Source organism: Calidris pugnax, unplaced genomic scaffold, assembly GCF_001431845.1.
Source record: "Calidris pugnax isolate Ruff unplaced genomic scaffold, ASM143184v1 scaffold42, whole genome shotgun sequence".
In the NCBI taxonomy this organism is placed as follows: domain Eukaryota; kingdom Metazoa; phylum Chordata; class Aves; order Charadriiformes; family Scolopacidae; genus Calidris; species Calidris pugnax.
The window spans coordinates 14,490,842-14,512,163 of NW_015090920.1; the positions used below are offsets into that span (position 1 = coordinate 14,490,842).

Genomic DNA, 21,322 nt, shown 5'->3' on the forward strand with positions numbered 1-21,322 from the left:
TTCAGTGATCTCCAGGTTGTGTTGCGTAGAACACACCATGGGTGTGCTCTGATGGTTTTACTGCCTCCACTGCCAGGATGGGCACCTAACTGGGCTATGCTGTGAGCATGCTACACCTCTCCATTTCTGTTCAGCTCAATGAGATTGATTTTTGTCTAAAGATCCTCGTCTATTTTTGTAACATACAAGTAGGTCATCCCTTCTTTTCCTGATAGTGGAAATAGCTAAAATAGGACATAGAGCTCTGAAATCATTACTGTCTTCATGCATCATTTTGTGAGCAAAATGTCTCTCTTATTACTCTTGTGAAAGTTGTCTTAAAATCAGAAGCAGTTCCCAACACAAGATACTAAAACTAATTTAAGTTGAAAAAAGACATCATATTAACGTGATTTAGAAGGAGGAAATATCAAGACAAGTGAAAAGCAGATCCCTTTGGTGGCTGAAATGTGTATTTCCATTGCCATAGCTGAGCAGTATCTCTGCACTCCGATTCTTTTACTGTATTTCCATTTCATTTTCACAGGCACGATGGAAAAACACTAATCTGTAAACTTCTCTGTGTAGCTTTAATAGCAGCATGGTGGTTTGTTTATTTATTTTTTAGCTTTGTTCTACCAAACTTACTTTCCAAAAAATCTACTAGGCAACATTTACTGGCAAATTTTGTGTGTATCCTTCAGCCCTTACTGATTAAATATTATCTTAAAATAGAAGTGAAAGATGAGTTTATATTTTAATTTGAGATTTACTGCTGAAGTCTGTGCTTCCAGGCAGGAACTGCAGATGTACGGACTTGCTGTATTTGCTAAAGTTATGGAAAGGAAGTGAAGCAAACCGGGCATCTGGCAAATAAAAGACAAGTGCAGGGTGGAATAAGTTTATGGTTATTATGTATTTTGGAGGAAACTTTTTTAAAGTCTTCCATTGAATAGTGCCATAAAGTATAAATTATAGAACAAAATTTCTTAAATTTGTTTGCTGAAATGTTTGGGAAATTCAGGAGACTTTGAAAAAATTTGATGCTTGCAGTTCTGCATGAGCTTGCTATACTCAGTAATCAGGGCCATATTTAAAGAAAAGAAAAATCCTTTCTTTGGTTTACTGAGGAAAGGGTAAATAGGATTGAGTTGTAACCACTACCCCCCTGAGCCAAGCTAAGTGACTCGGAGAGGAGTTGTTTTACCTGTCTCTTGAGACAATACACAAAAGTCTTAAGTCACACCATCTGCCAAGGCATATCGACAGTATGCCAGGGCAGCCAGACAATGCCAATTATAAGTAAGCAGTTTGGTTCATTGGCAACTTCAGTATTGATCTTTTGCTGAATAACATGTATTTTTCAGCCAAATTGCATTTAGCTTCTTTGATCAAGGAGTTCCCTTCCTGAGTTACAAGCAATGACATTTGAACACTTAATTGCATGTTGTCATAATACTTACACTTCATTTTTATTGGAAAAATACTGTTCTGAGTAGAAAACTTCAGCCAGTGCATTATCTTTACTTACAGTTTCATCCAAAGTGTTGCAAGCGAGTGGCATATAGTGAACCCACAATGTGGTTCCTAAGCAGCCCTGTTATCAATAAACAGCTAAGAAAGTACATTATGTACTTCAAGATACCAGGCACATCAGGAAGAGGAAAGAAATTGAATTATTATAGTATTGCATGGTTCACATTGTATTCTCAACCAGAATTTTCATTCCTTGTTTTGAAGTCGACAAGTAAGGTATTAAAAAGTTAGTATTAAAAAGTTTTCTTTTGTTCTTTCCATTATTGTTTATGTTGGAATTCACGTACTTCAAGCTCCTTTTTTATTTCCAAAAAAAACATCAAAGCTTTTGGACAATCTACTGCTGATAAAGCAATGTAAATTGCCTTTATGTCTCAGGCTAAAAAGCAGCGTGGAAGGTTAAATGGCATGCCCCCTTTGAAAAGTAACAAGAAAGAAACGCTCCATGAGAGCAAAGCCACTTGTTCTTCACTTTTAGAGTAAGCCACTTGATGGATAGGTAGCTATAGAAGAAGGATGAATACAGGACATTTTCTCGAGACACAGAAAAGTTCAAGATTGATTACTTACCCTGGTTTTGCATAGTGCTGCTTCTACACATAATATTAAATCCAGACTGGAGAACAAAGGTAAAATATTGTAGCATGTGCTGAAATGGCTTTCCACTGACTCTAATTCTGTCTCTTCTTTTCATTGCATTATTGTTTTTGTTTCCATATTGTAAAAATGCTCTGTTGAAAAGATGAATCAAGCTGGTCAGGTATATGAATGTCCAGCTATGCAGAGTTACTGCAGTTGGATTTTATAAAGCAATACTACAGTTGCTTATTCTGCCAGTAAGTTGAATGCTGTTCTATTTCCTTGAGAAAAAAAGTAATAAAAAATGGGACATCAAGAATAATCTTTAAATAGTTTCCCAGTGAAAAATATATGGATTTTACTTCTACCTTCCAGTAACATATAGTATCTGCAGAAATGGCTTGTTTTCAGTCAAACTTCTTGAATCATGTATCAAAACAGGTTTTTATTGTTTGGTTTGGGTTTGGTTTTTTTCTAGGAGTCATCCTGGCCGTTACATCCATTCTTCCTGCTTTCTAGTAGGGCAGTAATTGTATTCCACCTTGTGCATAGGGCCTCCATTACCTGTAAAAACAGATGCATATTAAAAAAACATAGCAAGAAGGGAGAAAGATGTAAGTTACAAACTTTGAAGTTTATCCTGTCACATAACAAAGTGTCAGACCCAAGATCCACCTCGCCCAAAACTCTGTATCCTGGAACTGCCAAGAGTGGATAGTTAGGAAGAGGGAAAGTAGCAAAGCAAATAGCGATAGTTCCCCTGAATTCTTTTCTGATGTCTTCCTAAGCCAGAGATGGTGCAGGCTTGATCCAGCTCTTGATTAATTTTTCTTCCATGAATTTTCCCACTCCCTCTCTGAATCCAAGGAAGCTTTTGGCTTTCTGGTTCTGACTCTGCAACAATCTCTCTACACTTGATTTCAGCAGGCTGCGGTCTGGGCCAATTTTGGGGATCCTGACCCTACTGAAGTTGACTGACTTTCCCTGGCCAAGGACTCTGTGCTTGCTTCCAAATGCACAGATTGTATCTGATGTGTAGGCTGTCAGGGAGCCCAGTTCTTCTGAAGGAATGGCATAAAAGTAAAGACTTCTAGGGAAACTTTGCAGTCTACCCGTCTTAGATTCTCTTGGTGGACTTAAAAGTAATGTCATAACAATCACTTCATATTTATAGAGAAAGCATAACTCATTGCCAATATATTATTGTGCAAATTTATTTAGTTTGCATTTTCTTTCCATTTACTGAAAGAGTAAGATAATTAAGTAAATTTAAAAAAACAAAACACAAATGAGTATTTTTTCCAGGATGAAGGCATAGAGATAATGCTAATAAGGGCAGATTCCTTTGATGTCAGGCCTCACGCTGCATAAACTTCATGGACCCATCATTAGTTCTTGTCATCTCTTAAGGTCTTTTGGCTTGGGGCCAAACAATTGATATAGTAGAGAGCTTCCAGCTAAAATAACAGCCTCTGCATCTTTATCTTCCCATCCATCAGATTGTTGGTGGAGGATAGGACTAATTTGTCACTCTACCCACTTGGAAAAGTTTGATAAATGGCTTAATTAGACTTTTTTTTTTTTTAAAAGAAATTCTATTTCTTGAGAACTAGAGGTTGGGAAAACAATGGCTATGGATTGAATTAGAACAGGAAAATATTTTTTCTTCAGTAAAGATCAGAGGAAACACAACCATTATGCAAGCATGAGGAGAAGTGGAAAGAGTACAGTTAGTTGGAAGGACTTTAAAGAGGAAAAAAAAAAAAACCAGCCATCCTAACACTTGAGTGTTCTGTGAACTGTACAGTTAACCAAAGACTGCAGGCAGACCTTATCTCTATAGAAACATCAACCTGCAGAATGCTATTTTAAATACACTACCCCCCAAATTAGAGTGCACCTAAGCCTTTGTGTTTAGACTTCTAAAATAGATAACACAGTACCATTTTACCTAGAAGAACATCTAAATATACAATTAACAACTTCTGTTTAATATTTTTTAAATATTCCAGCATGTCATCTATACTGAAGGGAGCAGTGCTTTCCAGGAGGCTCAGGAGACTAGTGCCTATGCCAGTCAAAGTGAGGACCTTGCTTCAGATCTCATTTTTCAGTTTTTGGACAGAAGAGGGGACGGCCCAAGGCTACATGCAATTCTCCTCTTGATAAGTCAAGCACTGAGAAGTTCGGATCACAGTTTCTGAATGTTCCTGCTCAGAACATGCTAAAGGTAAAAGGATATTTGAGCTTTCTCGTTTTTGTGAGGGCATTTCATGGCTTATGAATCAAAATCCCATGGATTAATGTAGATTAAAATCAGTGCGTTTGATGCTTTTTGAGCTTTCAGCCAGAAAAAAAGGGAGAGAGAAGCTGAGTAAATTGCTTCTCTCGACTGTTGTTTCAACCACCAAGTATGGATAATTATCCCTCCACTTTGCATGCATAATTATGACATCTATGCACATGTGTTCACACATGTGGATGTGTCTGTGACAGCTGGTAAATCTTAGCAACTTAGATATGTCTGGACTTTGTCTTTCTAATCATGTTTTTATGTAACCATTCCATTTGGATCATGAGGAAATACATTTCTCCTTTCTCTGGTCTGACATAAATTAACAAGGCAACAGACAAACTGCATCCTCCTTCTTTTTCCAGAAATTGGATGTAATTCAGAATTAATTTAAAAACTGTTTAACCTCTAGGCAGAAACTTATTTTAGTAAGGAAAAGACAAATATTTTTCAATTAAAAAGATTTAGAATCCCTTTCTCTGTAGTACACTAATCTGAAATGACACTGAGGGGTAATAGGCCTGGTATTAGTGCTTCCCCAAGGAAATGACTTATCTTTTGCACTAAATTAACTGTCTCTTCCTCACACATCCTAAAGCTGTCAGTTTGGGCACTCTGTGTAAGGAAACTTCTTCTGATTTAAAGTTTCTGAGGAAAGAGGCAAAACAAATGTGTTTAAACAATAATGACCTCTTATACCCCAGTCTCCACAGTCTTTTCTGAAGTGGATAGCCATTAATGTTAAATCATTAATATTAAATCATTAACACTCCTGGAAAGGTCGTGGGGACAGATTGTGGGAGTAGTCTCCGTGTGGGTCAAATCCTGGAGGCATCACATGTGTAAAGGCACAGCAGCAAATGCCAGGATAAGGTGAAGATGAATCGGGGTAACCCAGAGGTCTGTGTAAGGGCAGCATTAAAGAGAGTTTTGCTGGCCAGCCTGCAGGCCACCACTACGGTTACAACCAGAAATGACTGCAGGTTACTGATCTCCCCTGACTCCTTGGTGGCCTCTCTTGAGACCCAACAGTCGTAATGCAAATGCCACATTGAAAGCGTTCTCCATCTCTGCAAGCCAGTGTCACCAAAATGGGACCTTGGTGACCGAGTGCCAACAAGCGCTGGCATGCTTCTGGTGTGGCTTGTGAGGTGGGATGGTGCAACTCCACTGCTCATTGCCATTTCAAGAGCAAGAGCCCCTTGCAAGCCATGTCAGGAGCACAAGCTCTTGACATGTGGGTGCAGACACCTCGCTGCCACTTGATGTGGAGTTTAGTACCTTCCCTGTACCAGTTTGCGATCTGTGTGATGCATAAAGCTTTGCCTGGGCTACTCAGCTTGCCCTTCATTGTTGCTTTCCCCTGGGACTGCGGCAGGAGGCCCACGCTGACCTCCAGCTCAGCAGATGTTGTTTGCAGAGCCAGTTTTGCACAAAATGGCTCGTGCTATTCTGCGTCACCCTGTTGTTGACATCAGTTGCCTTGTACTAGTGTTTGTAGTTAAGAGCTTTGAGTTGGAGCTTGTTGCAACTATGAGACATCTTTAATATAATAGAGAAAAACTATGTGAAAAGCATCTCATGACCATTTTATATTCCTGGCTGTAGTTACTTCTTTGTGCAATCTTTTTACTGTCTTCTGTTAGGAAGTCAAGACTGGTACCCTGTAAACATTTTCCACCTCAGGGAGTGATTAGACACACCCTGACTCGCAGGAACAGTGTAATGGTCATCGCTGGACCAGCTGTTATGGGTGAAGCTATTCATGCGCAGGTTTACAGGATCTGGTCCCAAGATAGTAACTGCCCCTATCACTAGTGAACTGAAGATAAATTGTGCTTGCAGCTTCAGATCTTCACTAGGAAATCTGATTTATCTAATTGCAGAATCTAAAAGTTCAGCAAAGTGGCTACACATTGGGACATGAAAAGTGCATTTACAGGATTATTTTTGCATTGAAGGGAAAAGAAATCAAGCATTTTCTTCTGTATAAAGAAATGTCTTAGACATGAGGCAAAAAAGGAAAATGTCAATCCCTGTGTTGCTGATTTGCTGTTTTAAAGAAAGTGAATATATGCAACATGTTTTACTATATCTTAAAAATAAGAACTGTCAGATATGAAACTTACTAAGTCTAGAGTAATTGTTTTTGATTTAGAGCCAGTTGTGGATATTAATATTTTAAATTAATTCAGTATGTTTTGAATTGCTCTGCCACTTAGTTTACTAGGAAACTAAAACCATTTGTAACAAAACAGCCAGATTGGTTTTAAGTCAAACCAGTGTATAAGAACATGTAAAACTAATGGTGCACTTCAGACCATTAAAAAAGAAACTTCTGGACTATGTAAATGACAATAATTTCAATTTACATGCATTAGAAACCAAGGAAACCAGGAAACTCAAGGGTCAGAAGATGAGATTTCTACAGATATTGAGCATCTAGGACAACTGGCAAGAATGAACTGGAACTAATTGGAAGTTCTGCAGCAAAGCCTTTTGTAAATCTGAACATACCTACAGTTTTTAGCCTGCTTAAAGTTGTTATGGTATGGCACAGAACCCAGCATATTCCGTATTAGCAAATCAGTGGTTATGGGATGGAGAGTAGAACTAGTGGAAGCCCTGATCGTGAAGTGAACACACAGACCAGTAGAAAGCTTTAGGTATTTCCATTATCACAGCTTTGCTGTGTTGTAGGACTAGAAATGAACAGTAGCTGGAAGTAGTCTTTGATGTCTCATATGAACATGCAGTAGTTAGTCTAAAATGTCCATGAAACCTGACCTTGGCATGGTCACTGATCTTGCAAGCAGTTTGTTCATTTAACAATTAGATGGTTCTCAAGCATTTAGGAAGATGAACTTGATTTCTTCAAGCGGCCAGGTGTCCTCTCTTCCTTGCCCCCCATCCTTCCCCCCCCCGCAGTAGGTTTCTACAAGTAGAATAGGCTCAGATTTTGTTTTTACAGGTACATTTAATACCATTTGCAAAATTATTGCAAATCAATTTGCTTCTTTATATATATGATAACTTTAGAAGAACCTGTTACATGTGAGTAGAGATGAATAGCTCATAACCTGTTAAAATGACTGTACAGAAGTCATATCTAGCAGTCTGTCCTAAGAAATGAAATGAAGCATACTTTTATTATTTCATCTTACACTAAAGATATAGTGAGTTTTTTTCAAACCAAATTCTTAATTCTATTATTCAGAGCCTGAGCTGCAATATGTACTCCTAAGCTTTTCATAAAATGCTTGGAAAATAGACTTTTCAGTAAGGGTTTTCAAAATGATGCCTTCATTTTTATCCAGTTGAAAAGTTTAGACTCAACAGAGGACAAACAGAAGCAAGAGGCCAGATTTATTGAAGCATAAAAACCTGCACAAATGGATCCCAGGTGGAGTTCAGTCATGAGTAAAGACTTCAGGATTTGGTCACAGTGATGACCTGCAGATTGCTTAGCTATAGACCAAGTTCACTTCTGGAAACCATAGGTGGAATCTATCACAGTAATGACCCTTTCCCTGAAATGAAGAAAATTGCCAACCTCCCACGTTCTTGTGGCACAATTATTTTGAATAGCAATTTTAGTTATGGGGAGCGCTAGTGTTGTCAAATACATGGGAATTTTGTTTAAGTAAATGTGTATTATTAATGATTTGGTCATTTGGGTGATAGCTATTTTCAGAAGGGAGAAAAATAACACAATTAGGAAAGATCTTCATTGTCTCTCTAATGAGTTTAACAGATCTTTTAGTTCCTCTGGTCTAGTATGCTGACTGAGGTAATCTCAGCCTGAAGTTTTTGGTCCGTTACATGTTACTGTGAAGTAAATTAACTACATTTTCTTTTCAATACAGATTTCGGTTGCTCCTGGACTCACTAAGAAGGTAAGAGAGAAACACAGTAATGACTGGGTATAAAACCAAGAGCAGAGGCATAAAGCAGAGCATACGGATATGTATATGTATAAACCTCAAAATGGTTTATAAATGTTTGCTTTGATCTTTAAATGTAAACCTAATGCTTATCGCAAGTTAGCAATTGCTTACCAGAACCAGATTTGCCTTTCACTGTAGCATCAAACTTGAGGTAATGATAGCAGCATGAAAAATAGCATCTAAGTTGGCAACATGAAAAATAGCTTCTAAGTTGTTAATGCTTTGGACTTTTTTGGCTTTTCTTTGCCTGTAGAAACAGAAATGAACGTATTATCCTTTCAAATTGCTTTGATAAATCTCATTCCCTTTAGGATTAAACATTCCCGAGCATTTTTATGCCTCACTGAGCTCTTTCAAACAACCACAAATTAATTCTTTAGCTCAAAATTTATACTCATGAGACCTAATTCCCCTTGCCTCTAGCATTATTCTAGTCATGTTCATTTGTGCAAAGTGGCCGTCATGTTACTCTTCTGATGTCTTTGTGCACTGAGAGAGGTACAGAGATCATGCGTGGCACTGAGCAGTGGGAAACAGGACTCAGAGTTAGATTCTGCGGTGTTTTACCGGGGCAGGTTGGATGGTTAGATGTCAAACAGCAATTTTAGATGCAAACCCAGGACACTTTTGCGCTTTATGTGAGTGCAAATGCAGGCTTGACCACTAGGTACTAGCTACTCTGTGATTTAGCGTGTCTCTGCTGAATTCAGGCTCAGCCGAACACACACACAGACAAGAGTTTGCGCCTCATAAATACTCATACACAAATATTTACAAAATAGTTACTGGCACAACATGACTCGGCTCCCTTGAAATAATCGAGGAGCCTGATTTATACCACTAATTTTAGTTCACTGTGCTGTAAGCACCTAGAAGCTGGCTCTATTCACAAGAATGTGATATAAAAGACAGAAATTTGAGGGGTTTTTTCTGCAGGAAAGGTACCACACTGAAAATAATACCAAACTTAAACCACTCCAAATCTGTACTGGAGTGGTGCAGTTCCACACAGCCACTGTTTCGTTTGGTATTATGGATGTGCTGGGTGCCAGTAGACTTTGCTGGTGTGCATTTTCATTTCTGTTCATGTGGACAGAGCTGATCTAGTTCTAGTTCTGCTCGACAGAATAGCATGTGCTGCTGGTCATCCACACATGCTGCAAGTGGCTGCTACCATTCCAGCATGTGCTGGGAATCCTTTGGTATAACTGGTTTGCTTGTTTGCAGCCTCCAGGCAGGGGCTCCAGAGACACAGAAGAGTGTGGTGAGGAGCCAAGGGGAATGATGTCTGCTGTCCACCCTGGCACTGCTCTGTGGGGCAGCTTCTGGCCAAGGTGCTTGTGGGGAGCTGGGTTGTCCAGGCTGCCTTTGGAGGGGACCTGAAAAAGCTGAGCGTGTCTTCGTTGCACACTAACACAGGCCTCCTGTGAGTCAATCTGAGCAGACAACAGGCAGCTGGTGAATTTGGGTTGGGAGAAAGTTGCTTGACAGGGCAACATAGACACAGCTGACCAGGTTTTGAGTGGCTCCCCAGTGGTGACCTCCATTTCTAGCTCCTTGGAAGGACATCTTAACCAGCCACAATCCTTTTGGTTGTCTGGCAAAATAATTTTCTAAGATGGCTGAGGTCAAAAGCCACGAATTTTGTGAATAGATGAGGTTTTATATTATGAGAGCGTGCTGTGAGATGGCTTACCTGAAGCCATTCTTCATTTTTCTGTTTTTTCTAACAGCCTACTATATCTGTACTCCATATTTACACAAGGAACATCCCAATAAATAGTTAATATACAGTATTGAATATTTGTATATTAGCTTATAGGAGGTATGTAGCTGAAAAAGTGCATAAAGGTGATGTAAACATGATAGAAGGTGAATTCTTGTCCCAACAAATCTTTGTAAAGAAATCAGTGCTCAGGAAGAAGGAAGGAATGATCCATCCCAGCTCAGGCAGAGCCTGAAGCACCTATATATTAGTTCAATAATTCATCTTTTCATGTTTAAACTTAAGTTATATATCCTAGTGATGTAGAAGTACTTGAATGAGTGAGATGGCACACCAGATAATATGAAGAAGAATAATCAAGTGAACGAGAAACACAATTTGTGCTTGGGATTATAGCTATTTTAGAATTAATGGAACATTAAAAAAGGCTATCTGCTTTTTTCCTTCATGTGTGGTACGTCATATAAACAGACAGTGAGTTCTCTGGTTCAGGAACAAGGCTTTCTATCTGACACAGTACAGTTCTGAAGTACTGAGGTGTACAAAAAAATCTACAGTGCGATACATCTAATTTGTCTTTTACTTTGCATTTGACCTGATGCTTGGCTGCTAAACAGTCATCCTGTAATTTGACTTATAAAATTACACTCTCATTTCCTTTAGTGACAGGGAAACTGCTAAAGGAAGTCTCTGCCATACTCAGTTTAATTTAGATGATCATCCAAATGCACAGATGTTTATCCCAATCTCCTCTAGAAAAGGAAGTGGGACTCTCCCAATCACGCTGCTGTGTCATTTCCAGTGCTCCAGCCAGAGCAGGATCTGTGCAAAAATGCTCTCCCTTGCACTAAAGTATTGCTACACTGTTGGTGTTAACTCCAGTAAGGGGTGAAAAAATGGGGAAAAACATTTTAAAGTGGTCTGCAAAATAAGTTTTTTCAAAGTAGCTTGATTTTGTGACTAAAACATGAAGTTTCCATTATCTGCTATTCTATTCAAATTGATTTATGTATTTCTGACGCATGTATTTTTGCATATTATGGATCTAGTTAAATCTGGAAGCAGATAAATATAAATCCAAATGAAATTAGACATTAGACATCATATTAAACCGTAATGCTTTCATATATTGGCTTCCTATTGGATTTCATGTCGTAAGTTTAGAGCTTGCCAGTGACATTATGTTTATACTTAAGAGTTATGCCCTGCCATTGGTGCATTTTCACTAGTTATAAATTCAATCATATTCCTGTTACATCTACTGAATGCATTATGTATTAAAAATTGACCTCCTAAACCTTTCCAGGTAAAAACCAACCTACCAACTAAAACGAACTAATAGCAGTGGTTTTATGGCAATTTAATTCTGTTGATTTCAGAATTATACCTTTGGTATCATTGCCCTTTAAAAATTAAAAAAACCCAACAAACAAAACCCACCACAAACAAGAAAAAAAGAGCTGTAAGGAACTGTTATCATTTATATGAAGAGATATTCCACTGCCAGAAAAACTCCTTCTCACTAACCAATTCAGGCATCTCTAAAACACTGAGAACTGAACAAAATGGTTATTTTGAGGAACACAAAGGTACTCCAGAACTTTGGAAAATGATGGTCCACTGTCAGTACTCTGGGAGTTTCTGCACATAAGCAAAGGATTTCTGCTGTTCTTCCCAAATATTTGTATTTACTTTCAGTGTGTATGCTATCACTTAATTTTTTATAATATTTGCACAACCCCCTTGAATTTTTTACAAGATTATAAAACAGACAACATTCAAAATTCACTTTTATACTGGGCATGCAAACTGACTGCAGAGAAGGCACTGTGGTTGTAAATTAGAGAAAAGGCATTTAATCTAATATCTATTCTAATATTTAGTCATCGAGGAGAGATAAATTTAAACAAAATACTAACCAATTTTAAAAAGTCCAGCAAAAGCAAAATTTACAGTTAAGAACAAACAAGCTGTGAAAGCTCCATATCCAAAAAAGTGTCATTTAAGAAACTTTGGCCTAATGCCAACATACATCCACCCCCATATTATAACTGTATTTTGGAAAAAAAAAGAATGAAAATCACCATTTGGGAGCTATATTTCCTCAGGTAACATTGGTAAAGCACATAAAATTCCTCCTGTTTAAGCCAATGTAAGCTTATGAAATCTGTACACTTCTGTGAAGCATTTATAAAAATATGATGGTGTTGGACTCTGCCTGCAAAGGCCTTTCTGTGGTGAATGCCAGAAGAAGTACCATGTACAGGACGTATTTTTAATATTGACGAAAATGGAAAAAACAAGCTCAGCCAAATTTGTGCTCCAGGCTTGGACTGTGAACACTGACAAACTCTCTCAGCTACATCCCGCTGCGGAGGCTGGGGAGTTCAAGAAGTGCACAGTAAATCAATGGCCCCTATGTGCCTCTTACTGCCCTTGTACCTGGATGTCCCACAGTCATCTTTTGACCTCTTCTCTGTGGTAAGGAGTGATAAAATTTCAGTTTAACCAAGAAAACTGAGTTTCAAAAATACCAGCACTTACCTCCCTGGTGGTGGAGGAGGCACTACCAAGGAGCGTGTCATTCCACCCAGAGCACTGACTTCTCTTTCTTTTCCTGAAAGAAGAGGGAGATGGGATGGTAAGTTAAACCAGGTGCCTCTCTTTTATATGGTTAAATTAGGAAAAACCTTAACTGACTTCCCCAGCAAGATACCTAATGGTTAGCTGGGGCAGCAACTAACTAATCGATCTGCTGTTATCCTAATCACAGGTATGATAATGGTGTGGTTTGTCTTGGTGTATGAGTATGGAGGAAAAAGCCAAGGAAAATTAGGTTCAGTTGACCCAAAGAAGTTGCTCTTTGTGTTTGGTTGGTTGGTATTTAACCTGTTGAAAAATGAACATGTTCTGATTACCCTGGAATATTATTCTCAAGCAAAGTCTAACTTTTGAAAATTGTAAGTTGTTTAGCTGTTTCTATCTTCTAATTGTTTAATTTAGTTCAGTTCCAGCTTGTAAATAATTTCCTCCCTAGAACTGTTTTCTTCATTGATTATATAAGGAAAAAGAAATCCTTCAGCCCTGAATCTAACACCCTCCCTCGGTACAGCTTCTCTTGTGGGCAGTGGCACCATTCGTGCAAGAGAAATAATGAACACTTATGTGATCTTGACTTCAGAACTAGCAATATCTCACACTGATAAAGTGCCTTGAGAAAACAATAGGATAGGCTGGCATGTGTACCATAACATATTAAATTAATATAGTCAGGATAAATACCTAAAAATGCCACTATGTATTAAATTAATGTATCAGCAGTGAATGACTGCAATTCCCACCTCCTTGAATTTCAGGAAAGAACTTCCATTTCCCTCTCTTTTAATACGGGGGCAACTAAGATTTATAAGTAAGGCGGCAAAACCGCAAGTCTAATGGTACCAGGCTGCAGTCTGAATCTGCTCTGTGTGATTCAAACAGCCAGTGGGCAATTACCCTTCACAACAGCAAGGCATCTCCAGGGTGCCAGGTCTGCTGTGATCGTTTATCAGCTCTGTGTTGAAAAATTCATCACTGTAACTGAAAGGCATAGTTTGCTCTGCTTCCCTAAAACGTAGGATCAGCCCTTAACATAGGGATAGCAGCACCTCTCCCCACAAGAACTTTACAAGTCTTACTAAAATCTTTTTTTGCTGTTTTGTCTTGATAATAACATGCACTGAGCACATAATACAAGGAAGATTATATCTGTCACACAACAAAATTAGTAAAAAACCTCATATAAAATTCTTATAGTATGTAACAAGTTTCCATTCATAGAAATACATATATATTTGTTCTTACAAGCGCTGAAAGGTGTAGCATGGTACCATGCAGTGACTACTCATGCCCCTGAGCAGCAGACCTCCGCAGGGATTGTGCTGATTATCCCCAACAGGACAGGGGGAACATGGGGGCTGAGCATGAAAAGGGCTGTGCTGGAGAAAGAAACAAGGTCTGTTATGAGGAAACGGCCATTTTCACTAACGTACCACAGCTGAATACTTTGACCTTGGTCGTATGATCTTGATGAGGAATACCCCGCTTCTCTTTGTACAACCTTGTGCTCTTAAACCCACATTATATTCCATACATGCATACATATAGAACTGCTACAAGATTTTATGTTGAGTTTCCAAGTTTTACAGGATAAAAGCCTAGTCTGTATATTGCAAGCTCCACATGAAGTTTGTTTGAGGATGCTGCAATCAATACAAAATGTAGAGGTTTTGTAGTTAAGGCAAAATTAAATCTTAACTATCTTTTTCACAGAATGAATTTTCCTCTTACTGCTGAAATGACTGGCTGGGCTGCCAGGCACACCACCACCGAGGAACACAAATTCCTTAGGTCTCTGCTGGTGCTTTGTTTATTTTGGGCCTAACAGACAGAATGGAGTCTGGTCTGCAAAGTTATAATTATAATGTCAATATAAATATAATTACATTTTCTCCAGCAATGGAATTAGTGCCACTAGGAAACAAAATCATTTCAGGTTTCTCCTGCTGCGTTTGTATGAGCTTGGGGTCAAACTGGCAACCAGGGAAATTTGGTCTTTGTGCTCAAATAATGTGATGCTATGCTTTCCATTTCAAGATAAAATTACTACTAGTGGGATTTATGCCATAGGAAAGAATTCTGTTGCTAAAGTTTTTGGTTTTTCAGGCTGCTTTGTCTCACCATATAAAGGTAGTTATTTGTGTGACTTTGCATACATACATACACAGCTAGAGAGAGCTGTGTGTGCGGGGGTTTGGGATGTCTCTTTAGAGAAGTTAATGTGGAAGATGTTATGATGATGTGACTCATTATGATGAGTGCAATTTTTATGGAAAAGATTATGAGCCTCCTGGTACCTATTCCCTGTATCCCAGAGTGCACTCATTTTCTAAGACTCTGGATGTGGACAAGGAATCTCAGCTGACAACTCACCAGTTTTCCCCCGTTCTGACATAACTTTCTAGCCCACTCTGAGTCCAGACTGCTAGATCTCTGCTGGGAGCGCTCAGTCGTAAGCCCTGGATGCTGCTCCCTGCATCTCCTCATTGGTGACCCAGACAGATTGGTGCTAAAGACTTCCTGCAGGCTGTGTGCCCACGTTTTTCCTGGTGAATGAATGTTCTCAAATGAGATACAATCAACAAACTGAAGCTAATTTTCCTTATGCATAGCCATAAGCCTCTTTCAAAAAAGTCTGAAATTACACCACATGGTAAGTATTTCAGTTGCTGCTTTAGCATTGCCCAACTGTGGTGATTTAGAGCAAAGCCTTGCCTGCATTTCAACAAAAGCAAGGGAAAATTTGCACTCAGCCTTGCCTGGCCAGTCAGATTGTGAGTGCAAATCATGCCCACATACTGCCCTTATTCAGTGATAAGGCTACAAATAGCATGAGGGGAGGATGGCATTTTAATTCAGATAAAAAGTGCACTTCTGAAGCAATTATCCTGATTTCTCCCAATTACTGTGCTTTTTCTTGCACTGCAGGTCAGAGCATATGAACTGGACTTTTGGGTGAAACCAACTTTGGAAAGGTACTCCAGGAAGACAATTCTTGTGCTCCAGCCAGTCGGCACATGGGACCAGACTGAAAACCTGAACCATGCGTACACTATGGACGTGGGCTCCTCATTACCAAAGGGAGATCTGCTCCCATTTGGCTCTTCAGCTTTCTAGTGTAGATGCAACCATCTGATGCCCAGCATCCATCAGCAGGTAAAAAAATGATTATTGCATTACAGACTGTTGGTTTTACTACTAAAGTTGTTTCAAATTAGCACTGGAAACCCTGAAATAGTATAATGTTTATACCGAATGAATTATTCTCATGGTTTAAACTCAGTGCTTTCAAATCCCTAGCACCACAGTTTTTTTTCCTCTTCATCCAAAGAAATAACTCTGCTTTTGAGACTCTGCTAGCATATGCATGCTAAAAAAAAAAAAGACATCTCTTTTCCACTATGACTTACATGCCAAATGTGCTTATTTAATCCTAGGTAGAATGAATCTTGGCTTTAATTACTTTAATAGTAATTACATGGTCTTAATCTATGGTTCAGTGATTTATTAGTTACAGCTGCAGTGGGTAAAATACACATAGGCTGGGGGAAACGCATCCCTTTGTAGAGGGCCGCTGTAGGTTCCTTTTTAAATCCTACCAAGCCTTATGATTTAAGGCCTAAGTAGTTTATAGGCTTTGAACAAATAAGCACATTTCAGTCTTTAGATTCAGTCTTCAGACATGATTGCCATCTCCCTGTTAGGTACATAGCACTCCCATTGTTACTCTAACCACTTCAGATGTTAAAAAAAAAAAAAAAGCAAAGCTTGAGTATAAAGCCCCAAAAAAGTGTCAGAGAAAACTTAAGTACACATAAGATTTCAGATAAGATTTTGTTCAAACATTCTGTATTGTTTTTAATTTTCCTCATTTTTCTGTCACTGCTATGAAATTGCAAGCGAGTCAAATTCCAAAAATCAGAACAAGATAAATTAATTCACAAACTTTCTAGATATCTGGATTTAAATTTTTGGTTGGACTGATTTCTAGTATATAAAAATTGTACACTTGTATTGCTCTTCTGAACATCTGAAAATGACAGCATTAAAGAATTAGTCCCCAGAGCATTATTATCCACTTCCAACTGATGGGGTACAAAGAGGCTTGCTGACTTCTTCAATACACTGTGGTAAAGCTGGGAAAGGAACCCAGATGTCCTGGTTCCTCATCCTGTCCCTGAACCACAAACCACACGTCCTTGCCTTATTAGCGACAATCACAGCACATGAAAACAGACTATTTATATCTAAATATTTCATCTGTTCTCACTCATTATTCCCTAACTCACCAATGTAATTATGTTGGCAAGGCGACAATATCTTTTTCCCAGTAAGCGCAAACAGATTGTTAGGTTTTCTGCTGAGATGGAAGCTGCAGAAAGAGTTCCCAAATAACTAAGATCCAAAGGACTGTGTTTTCATGGAAACATCCTTAGTAATGCAGCAATGGGAGAGAAGATTTCTTAACATCTTCCTCGGTTGACTCTGACAGCTGTCTTAGAAGCACTGATCAAGAAAGCTTAACATTGTAAAGAATATCGACCCAGAATGAGTAAAGCCAAAGAGGGAAAAAAAACCACAAAAAACCACCACACCACCAAACAAGAGAAAGGGGCTTTGGAAAGTTTTTTAGTTTTTTCAGCCAGTTCAGTTCCTGTTCAGTATTCCCTAAGACAGTGCAGGGGATGCGCCCATCCCTTCTGAAAATCCCAAGCAGGATGGCCCCCATCCTGGAGCAAGTTCCCTTCTGGGAACCTTCAGGGCCAGGCGAGTGGGAAAAACCTCTGAGCTGGCAACAGGCAGGGCCCAGGGGTGCGGGAGGTTTCAGCCGGTGTCACAGCTCTGCTCCCATCACTCCGTACCACTGGGAATGCTACAACTGTGCATCTGGAGACAGCTCGTGGTGGGAAGGCTCACAAGCCTGCAAACGAGAGACGGGATCTCTGCAAAGTGCAGGAATCCCAAAGCCATAATGGGATTGAAACGAGCAGGGTATTTAGCTGATAGCTTTAGCTGAGGAAAGCAAATAGAGCTTTTTTAGCTTGGTAAAGCAAACAGAGCCTTGCTAGCTCTTTCGTATCTGATAAGCTGGATGTTTCATTTCTACAAACAAGGGAGAAAATGGAGGAGGCTATAGGAACAAAAGCTTGCAGTGGTTGAAGGTGTTCAGCTGGATTCACAATGAGAAGAACAAAATGATAAGGGTAAACTAACAGAGGTAAAGAAATTAATTTTCCCACACCAATACAAACCTAGTAAACTGTCTTAGTTTAGGAGGTTTGCTGTAAGGTTGTAGCCAGATGTATTTCAAAGTCCTTTCCAAACACACTATTCATAATACTGTGTAAAAGTTAGTCAAGCAATATTTAACAGTTCTCAGAGTTTTCTTAGCAAGCAACTTTGGATAGAGAATTAAGAAGATTTGTGCAGAAAAAATCTGAGATGTGCCTTTCATAAATATTGTTACAAATTGACTAAGTGGTTACATATTCTGCAATTAGCAAAAATCATGCTTGTTCTGGTAAAATACTTGCTTCCATATATGGGGAATAATGATGCATCCTGGGCAAAACACAAAAGTCATTGAGAAACTTGCTACTGGAGTCAGTGACACCACATTTCACTCTATATAAGGCAAGGACTTCTCAGCTCTTGACACTGCTTGGGCTGCCCCATCCTGGGACTGAATTGGCAGCTACAATCTGTCTCCCAGATGTAGACATCTTAACGTTGTACTATATATATGCCATGTGTACAGTCCTTTTTATTATTCAGTACATGCAGAAGAACCATGGTTGCGTTTGTTGGTGTGTAGACAACACATACACTAGTTCTTCTCAATAGGATACTGGAGTTTATCACCATAAAACTTTAGGTTACTAATTCCAAGCAGACTCAGAGCAAAGGCTGAGAATACAACATTGATTCACAGTGTTCAGCTTCAAAAATGATCACAAATTAACAGGAACATTTTGGCTGCATTTTTTAGTCTGCTGACCATGCGCTCCCAAATGTAACCCTAAAAAAATCTCCCCAGTAGTGCAACATAACCAGTTGTATTTGAGAATATTGGAAGGAGAAGGCAGCTAAGGAGTACTATATTTTTATCTGTTACTAGTCAGAAACACTCCCCTGTCCATGTGCTCTTGTGTTCTTTCTTGTCCAACGTTAAGTGACTCAGTACAACCCCAGTACAATCCTGAAGCCCTCCCTTGTTTAACACCACAAGTGAAATGGGCACCATAACCTCTGCATGGCCCTGGAGCTGCATAGGAATTATTTCCTGCTCTCTGCAAAGGAAGATGCCTTCAGATTTTGTTAAATGATAACAAATAAGGAAATGGAGGCCTCCCCTAGTTCTAGCAATCCTATCCCTCCCACTGGGCTTTCCTAGAGGTGGCAGAGTTGAAACTCCCAGGTTTTATTTTCAGAACATGGTCATTTCTCATTTTGATATTTTAAAGTAAACAATTCCTGGTTCCCATGTATTATTCAAGTAGAGAGAAGTGGGTATCCAGTGCGTACATAATCAAACATCCAGCCTGCACCAGAAAACCTTCTCAAATCACTTGAGAAATTTCCCTATTGCTATTGTTATCATTCTCCATTCACTTCCTCCAATTATTTAACACTTCAAACATGTTGTGGGGTGAAGCGAGCAAGAGCTGTGTTCCTTCAAGCTCCCTTGGACAGTGCTTGCCCACAGGAGAGGAGAGGTAGCGGCACAGATGTTGCTGGTATCACATTAATACAGAAATAACCTGTTGAAAGTAGATTTGTTTTCAAACCTTTCAGTGAGAAAATATCAGTTTCAGAGAGAGGAATTAATGATTTTTAACCTGCCTATCATGCTCTTTCATTGCCAGCATGTAAAATTGTTATTGGTGTTTCAAAGCTGTAAGTAGTAGTGTTGAGGATATTTTTGTTACTGCCAAAACATTTACATGAAACTGCTATTCAGATCAAATTATCTCGAAACTGCAAAGCGTGCGTGGATTCCAAATTATTCAACTTGGAGAGACTGTTGCATATTGAAATTACACAGTAGAAACCAGCAAAACACCACCATTGCTTCAGATTCATAAGAACCGCAAAAATAGCTCTTAAAGGAATTCTTCTCCTTAAATGCACTACTGTAACAGACACAGGATTTTACTATATTTAAACCAGTATTTTGCTACTGGAAAAACATAGCTTTTCACTCTTTCAGGCAGACTGTTTTTTTCTGACTATAGTTTCCACAACACTTTAAACACAGCCAGCACTGCTCAAAGAGAACAGTGGTGTGGAAGTGATGGTAACTAAAGCACAGAAGGTAAAGAGCTATGACTATTTGTGAAATGACAGAGTGAAAATGTAGATTCAAAAGGTGCAGTAAACTGTCAGAGCTGGTCAGTGCTGGTGTGATCTTATTAACTGCTCTATTTTATGTCTTAACGTAACATATTTATTTTTCAGCAACACACCAGTTATGGAAAAGACTCAACAATGTCACCAAAAAGAGGACTGATAATACTGTGAATTTTAATTCTTTGATGAACCATCATTCATGCTATTTTGATGTATTTTGCTTTGTATAATATTCTAAATAGCATTACCACTACTTTTCTATAAGGGTTCTGTGTTGCAATGAAAGAATGATATGGCTGCGTTAAAGACATCCCTAAGAGTATTGTGGCTCCCTAAAACAACTGTAAAGGTAAATTTGCAAGAAGCACAGGAAGGGCTGTCTAATTTGCAACAGAGGTCAGGGGTCATGTCTCCGTGGCAGAGAGGGGATGGGTGGATGAAAACACTCTATGCGGACAACCAGAAACTTGTAACTCTGCTGCCAGAAAAGAGTTGAAGAGTGAGGGCTGTAGAAAGAACTCACCGGTGAGGAATATTGAGTGTGGCACCGGAGGGGGGTCCTTTGCCCTTTTGGTCACTGATAATTGGAGACTGACATCTAAAATTTGCATGCTTTTTCCATGGAAGTTTGTAGTTGATTTGTTCTCATTCCTTCAGTGAAATATCCTGGAAAGCAACAAGAAAGCAATAGGGTAAGACAGATTCCCTAGAAGTCATGAGGTGTTTGTTTGTAACAGGAAATATGTGCTCTTTCAATACGGTATGTTTTATTGTGATATAAAATCATAGTGATTTCAGAATCCAATTGATAAAAGAATATTCTGCACTGGTGACTATCCTGCATATAAGAAGAGTCATAGATAAGACATCCTGTCTCGAACAAGCTGATATGCTTCTCTGGGAAAGAGAAAAGAAATTAAAGAAAAAACCATATTGGGAGAAATGAAACACTAATGATCTCTTCAGAGGCTTTGCTTTTTCCACTTTTAATATGGATGCAACGGCAGCTACATAAGTAGAACATGAAGAAAGTCCACAAGCATACACAGTGCACATGTTTCAAAACAATCTCTAATACCTACTCTCTGTCACATTCAGATGAAGTGTTTTTTCCTTAACAGAACTAAGGATTAAGGTTTGCATGTCTTGGAGGAGAAAAAAAACCCACTTCCCCTTCAGTTTCACAAGATCAGAACAATTATTATGTTATTAGTGATCAAATTCTTCCTCCAGATTTAGCAAATAGAAGCAACGAATGATGCTACAAAACACAGGACAGCATGGCATTGGCTTTTTAAAATGAATACAAGTTTC

At 38.9% G+C, this 21,322-nt stretch overlaps 1 long non-coding RNA gene across 1 annotated transcript; it reads right to left on the reverse strand.

Annotated features, from left to right (window-relative positions):
- Positions 1–2,110: 2,110 nt before the first annotated feature.
- On the reverse strand, positions 2,111–20,666 carry LOC106892587. The gene is made up of 4 exons (XR_001412886.1): positions 20,532–20,666; positions 12,605–12,677; positions 8,446–8,581; positions 2,111–2,658 (listed from the first exon to the last, which is right to left on the reverse strand). It is a non-coding gene; the product is annotated as an uncharacterized LOC106892587 (long non-coding RNA).
- Between the last annotated feature and the right edge of the window lie 656 nt (positions 20,667–21,322).